This window comes from Arachis ipaensis, chromosome B04 (genome assembly GCF_000816755.2).
Source record: "Arachis ipaensis cultivar K30076 chromosome B04, Araip1.1, whole genome shotgun sequence".
Lineage (NCBI taxonomy): Eukaryota > Viridiplantae > Streptophyta > Magnoliopsida > Fabales > Fabaceae > Arachis > Arachis ipaensis.
In genome coordinates this window covers 20,239,102-20,245,735 of record NC_029788.2, presented here as the reverse complement: position 1 = coordinate 20,245,735, position 6,634 = coordinate 20,239,102, and the positions used below count along the sequence as shown (strand labels likewise).

Here is a 6,634-nt window from a genome sequence, read left to right as displayed (position 1 = left end):
GGGTTACCGGACGGTTCGGGTTGTAGGTTGAATGTGAAGATGGGTCTCTGCCTCGGTCTGGACTCTCGGAACGATTTGCGTTGGCTGCCGATCTGCCGAGCTCTTGATGAATTGAGGGGGGTGTCACCTACAATGACACTCCGACGCCCAAGTCAGTAGAGTGTATAGGTGATGCAAGAATTTAGAGTAGGGTGACGTACCTTGGGGAGGGGTAGAACCCTCCCCTTATATACCTTGTCAGTGGGTGGGCCCTGCGAGGGGAGGCCTCCTTCCAGGAAGTTTTGCTTCCCCCAGCTGTCAAGCAGCTGTCAGTCAGGACGCGTGTTCGGGTCCTGGGTTTGGGCGGATTGCAAGCGCCGACCCGGCCATATAGGCCGGTCAGTTGCGGGTCAGGTGGTAACCCTGCTCAGCTGGGCTGGGCCGTAACAGTGGCGCTTGCAATCCGCCCAAACCCAAGACCCGAACACGCGTCCAAACTGACAGCTGGGGGAAGCAAAACTTTCTAGAAGGAGGCCTCCTCTCGCGAGGCCCACCCACTGATAAGGTATATAAGGGGAGGGTCCTACCCCTCCCCAAGGTACGTCACCCTACTCCAAATTCTCGCATCACCTATACACTCTACTGACTTGGGTGTCAGAGTGTCATTGCAGTTGACACCCCCCTTAATTCATCAAGAGCTCGGCAGATCGGCAGCCAACACAAACCGTTCCCAGAGTCCAGACCGAGGCAGAGACCTATCTTCACACTCAACCTACAACCGTCCGGTAAGCCAACTTACCGAGCATTGGCACCGTCTGTGGGGACTCTCCCCAACATGGATTTTGTTTTGGTTTCTGGCGTGACCGACGGCAAGGCCGGGACCCGCGGGGAGGAGATAGATCCCTGAGGTAGTGGGGTAGCCGCCGGAGCCCCCATTCGCGAAGGCAGCAGATCTCCCCCACGACACACAGAGGGACGAAGGCTGCGTAATTAGCTTCCTCGTCAGTTCCCCCGCAAAGGTAGTCAGCTCATCAGTACTCGTCAAGTTCCTCCAGGGACATTTGGTTTGGGGTCTCCTTTACGTCCGACGTCACCCAGGCGTACCGGTCGTACGGAGCCGGTCTCACGACTCTCATGACACGATGCTGATCCATACCTACAGTGGGGGCACCACTCAAAATCAGTCTATAAGCCCGGGAGGCCGAAAGTACTACCAGAAAGCTATGACACCACCAGAAAACCATAGATTGCATATCCATCAGTCATAATCCTCAAAATAAGAAGGCCGAAAAAACAAAATCCTAAAATTGTAACCCCCTACAGTACCTACCTAATGCTAAAACACGAGAGGATACACGATTCACATCAAGCAATTCATACCAAACGCGCATGCAAAGCGAAAAATAAACACCAATACTAAGAAAAAGGACAGGAAGCTTACCAGAATAGGGATGATGATGAAAAAGGGATCGAAGAACTGATAAGAATCTGGACGAAGCATGAGTTTGTGATAGGGGTTCTTACAATAGAGAGGAGAGAGTAATGAAAATGTAGTGAAACTGAAACAAAACCAAATGGAAACTATAAAGGAAACCAACCCTGAGAAGCGCAAAAGACAGGGGTACAATGGTCTTTTCTCGCAGGGTTTTGAACTGCCATTAAGAGCATTAAATGCTCGGCACGGTAAATGAGGCGACAAAGGACACACCCCCCACAACGAACAGGTCTGTACACGTGTAGGAGGCGCGTCCTCATCACGGGGGACTGGCAAGACGACGACTGGGCAAATGGAGAGAGGAAACGCACCATACACGGCGCTTACATCCGCATCTAGCGCGTTGGGGCACTGTTATGGCCCAGCCTAGCTGAGCAGGGTTACCGCCCGACCCACAACTGACCGGCCTACACGGCCGGGTCGACGCTTGTAATCCGCCCGAACCCAGGACCCGAACACACGTCCTAACTGACAGCTGCTTGACAGCTAGGGGAAGCGAAACTTTCTAGAAGGAGGCCTCCCCTCGCGGGGCCCACCCACTGACAAGGTATATAAGGGGAGGGTCCTACCCTTCCCCAAGGTACGTCACCCTACTCCAAATTCTCGCATCACCTATACACTCTACTAACTTGGGCGTCGGAGTGTCATTGCAGGTGACACCCCCCTCAATTCATCAAGAGCTCTTATATTAAACTTTTAAAATAAAAGAAGTGCTTTTGTTCATAATTATTTAATTTTAAAATAATATGAATACAATGACTTTTTTGTTTAAAAGTACTGATTTTAGGAAGTTAATCTTCTATAAACCGAGTAAGCATAGATATTGATAAGAAAACATCAATTCGTTAAGCAGATTCATTTAATGGGAGATATATTTCTATGTTTTTTTATACCATTATTTCATAATAAAAAATTAACGAAAGAATAGTCTTAGCTATCAATTGAATCTTGTCTCCAAACCATTTCAAATTACAAAATACGAACTGGGAATTATAAAGGCAACATTATTTCAATCTCAAACATGTTCATTTCTACTTCATTAAGTTCACACCCAATATGAAGTCATATCATTCACTGAGAATATCAATTACATGCCAATTTTTCAATAACCAAATTCACTCAACGTCCCTAAAAAATCAGAGGTATCTAACAAGATCAAATTAACAAGTCCAAACAAGTCGGTATTTAATAACCATGTGGAAGAATCTATCAGGAAACATGACTCAAAAGACCTCATTCTCTTCTGGTGTTTTATTGGGGTCAAAAGTAAGCATTGAAGCATTGTTTATAGTTGAAACAACCTCGTCAGAACTATCGTCTGGCACAACATCTTCTTTCTGCATCGAGTCTTGAACTACCTCCCTTGTTTCTTCTGGAGTCTCTTGAATATTCTCCTGAGATAAACCTGAAAGTTACATCAGTGCCGAGTAAATCCAATGTGTTACAAATTGTACAAAAAAAACCATGGTTAAGCATAATACTACAGATTTATTGTTTGGATTACAATCCCAAAGTTGTGGAAGCTTTCTTTCTATAAGAATGAATTACTCCCAAGACGTAATATCAAGTTCAACAATAAAACTATTCTCATAGCGTGTCTGCACAATGTCCAAAAGTACATACGTAAGTATTGTTAAGTTATTGTCTAACTAACAATAATGGTATCACAATTTATATTTATTAGATTAATAAAACATATAATGAGAAAGAGATTCATTTTTATATTGAAGAAGGGATTCAAAAAATATTGACAACATATTTAGAAGGACTCTTCGGCTTAATGATTGGTCCAGTTCACAAAAGTTCAAAGTGATCATGTGATGTGAATACACACGGCACCGCCTGGCATTATGATAAAAAATGGCAACCCTACAATAATTAGACAATGATTATTATTTTATCAGAGCTAATGCAAAACCAGAAGGCATCAAAAGTATCTCCTATGTTGTTGCCAAATTTCACCAAACAGCTCATAAATGGACCAATGAGTAAGTTAAGAAGTGTATAACTAAAAACAAGCTACCAATCTTTGTATGCTACTGAGCTTGCATGGTGAAAGTAAATAGCTCATAAGTGAAAACCAGAGTAAGTCAACACAGCAAATAATACATTGACGGATTACCACAGTCACTACCATGTCAATACTAATTCTTAATAATTTCCAGCATTAATCATCAAAATAAGTCCACACGTTATAACACCGAAGTTCTAACTGGGAAGACCGAGAAGCAAATGAAAGTACTTTTAGCACTAATCTTACATTTCAATCAATATAAATCAACTCATGGACCGATCCTTCCAGTAACACTTAGACATTATATTCAACCATAATAGTGTACTAATGTTAACTTCAAATCATATTCTCTCTAATAATTCAAAGTAACTTGGTCTTGATAAACAACTATAATTGATTCTTAAATCCAAATCTTACCTTCACCTCCTCCAGTATTTGGTGCAATAGCTTCTTGTCTGTACTTGTTATGAACACAAAGCCAAATTTTCTGCAGTATTTTTTCCAAATTGCTCTAATTCCTGCAGTGTTGAGAGACTCACACAATGTAAGAACTTGGGCCGCCTTTGTTTATAGGATAATAAAATCACTTAAATTATTGTTGCGGTTTGGAAAAGTAAAAAGACCAAACTGTTGTTAGACATATCAGAGCGTACCAACATAATTGGCCCAGGCGCAAACTTAGCAGCCTCATCTATGTGTAGGTGTTTAGAGAATACATCCAGCCATGATTGAATAGGTGACTTGTTGAACCATAAGTCCCTTGCAAATGATGTTGCGTGCTCTAGCGAAGAGAACGGAGATGTCTAAACCATCACCCTGGAAAATGAGATGCTAGTGCCGCAAAGAAAGAAGTCCCTCTCTTCGAATTTTCCTGATAAGTCCCATCATAAAACAAGTGAGCAAAGTAACTTTACATATTCCTGTCAATCAACAGTTAACTCCTTCTGCTCTATATTTAGAAAAGCCAAATCAATGATCTGAAATCCTTAATAACACTTAGCAATTATTCGGCCAATCACAGAACCATTATAAACCACCAGCAGTTGTGACAATCATTGCTAGTACAGCAGCATTTGCTATTCGCTTGCATAGGAACATGTTTTCATTCTAGAGAGGAAACATTGAAAGGGATTAAAAAAGTGTGATTAAACGGAATATGAGAATTATAAATCAAACAGGCAGGCCTTGTTTATGAAATGGAAAAAGGGTAATTCATTTATCCCTGTGAATAAAGTGTTTTATTACCCAAAAAAAAAATTTGAAAATCTGATTCACTTTCCTTTATGAGGGCCTCCCATTGTGCAAATGTAATTTTATCCAGTTAAGAAAAAACGTGACTTAGTATGTGCAGGTATACAATCACACATGGAGCCCTGCACAAAACACATGGAGCATTCTTGATGTATATGATACGTCAATACTTTTTGTAGGGTCCATTTCAAAAAATAGAATAGACATGTATGGTAGAATTAGCCATGTACCAGTACTAGTGTATATATATATATCAAAACTATTTGTTGGATATATGCATATATGGCAAAAGATCATTATAAACCACTTAGCAAATAAATTTAATTATGGACTACCAAACTTAGCAAAGAAATTTAATTAGGAGCATATATATCACACTAGCATCATTAGGAACCCTTAGCAAATAAATTTAATTATGGACTACTCTACTTTGCAGAGAAATAAAAAATTAAGAGAATATATATCACACTAGCATCATTATGAACCCCTTTGCAAATAAATTTAATTATGGACTACCACACTCAGCAAATAAATTTAATTAGCAGCAAATATCACACCAAAATCATTATAAACCAGCAAATTCTAGAGTCAAATTAATTTGTAAAATCTTAATAACACTTAGTCAAATAATGTACATATCCTATATTCATTTCTAAATACATCTAAGAATCAACAACCTCTTCGCAAATATCGAAGGCATCATTGGTAGGTTCTTCTAAATCGCCCTCCCTTATAAGCGACAAACCTTCCACGTCACACTCAGCCAACCCAGTCAAACTCGATTAGGGGGAAGTTCTACCTCACAGTGTTCATGAACTTCACCCATGTGGAACAAATCTCTTAGCTTCACATGGACTACTACACTCCATTCCTTATCAATTTCATCATCCACATAGTATACAAGGTGAGCCTCGAATGCAAGAATGTACGGTTTGTCATCCTCTCGATCACCAATATGTATCGGATTAGAGAAATTGACTAATTCATGGCCCAAAACATCTTGTCTTATGCCTTTACCATATGTGGTGTTTGCCCAAATACATCTAAATAAAACGACTATGAATTGACCACTGTAATTCAACTTAATGATGTCCACTAGTTTTTCATAATACGAGATGCTACCAACAACATTATTATCACACTTTTTTGCATAACTTCTAGTATCGGAAGTGACATGAACCACGCTATTCTGAGTTTTCAAACCTTCTTCTCTCGACAGGGTCCTAAATGTAAATCCATTTACGTTGTAAGATATAAAGTGGCTTACTTGAACATTGGGACCACATGCAAGCCACTGTAATTCGCTCGAATGCCTGATGCTTTCCAAGGGAACCTGGCAGTGAATAATTACACATTTCATCAATTCGGGATAGAAACCATAGGACATTATCGATAACAGGATTAATCATAACAGGCTTCACCTCACGCTTGAACCACTTGAAAAATTTTCTGTGCACAACACTGTCTATGTGAGACTGTGACCTTGTCTTACTTCGCAACCTCCTCTTTGTGATGGCTCTGAAATCACTGGATAGATCACAGTAGTTTCATGCCAGAATCTCCATCTATATCTTATCATTTTCGTATTCCATACTCTCAACTGCACTTATTCTATGAACTTTTCCACAGCCAGGGAATTGACCAAGACGTGACGGTGAGCTTGAAATATTTCAGTTGGTGTGAGAGCGTAAAACAAAGTAGCTCCCACAGCCTTTCCTACCTCTGGGAACATGGCTACACTTTCAGTAGCCATAGGTTCACACGGTCAATCATCAATACGCATTGGTCAATTGATCCTACTCTCAATGTTATCGAGGTATCTTGAACAGAATATGAGAATCTCCTCAGATAAGTATCCCTCTGCGATTGAGACCTCTGATTGTGATCTATTACGC

General features: G+C 40.7%; 1 long non-coding RNA gene across 1 annotated transcript; it reads right to left on the bottom strand.

Annotated features, from left to right (window-relative positions):
- Positions 2,943-4,929, bottom strand: LOC110270562. Its single transcript, XR_002360199.1, has 3 exons — positions 4,142-4,929; positions 3,906-4,006; positions 2,943-3,072 (listed from the first exon to the last, which is right to left on the bottom strand). It is a non-coding gene; the product is annotated as an uncharacterized LOC110270562 (long non-coding RNA).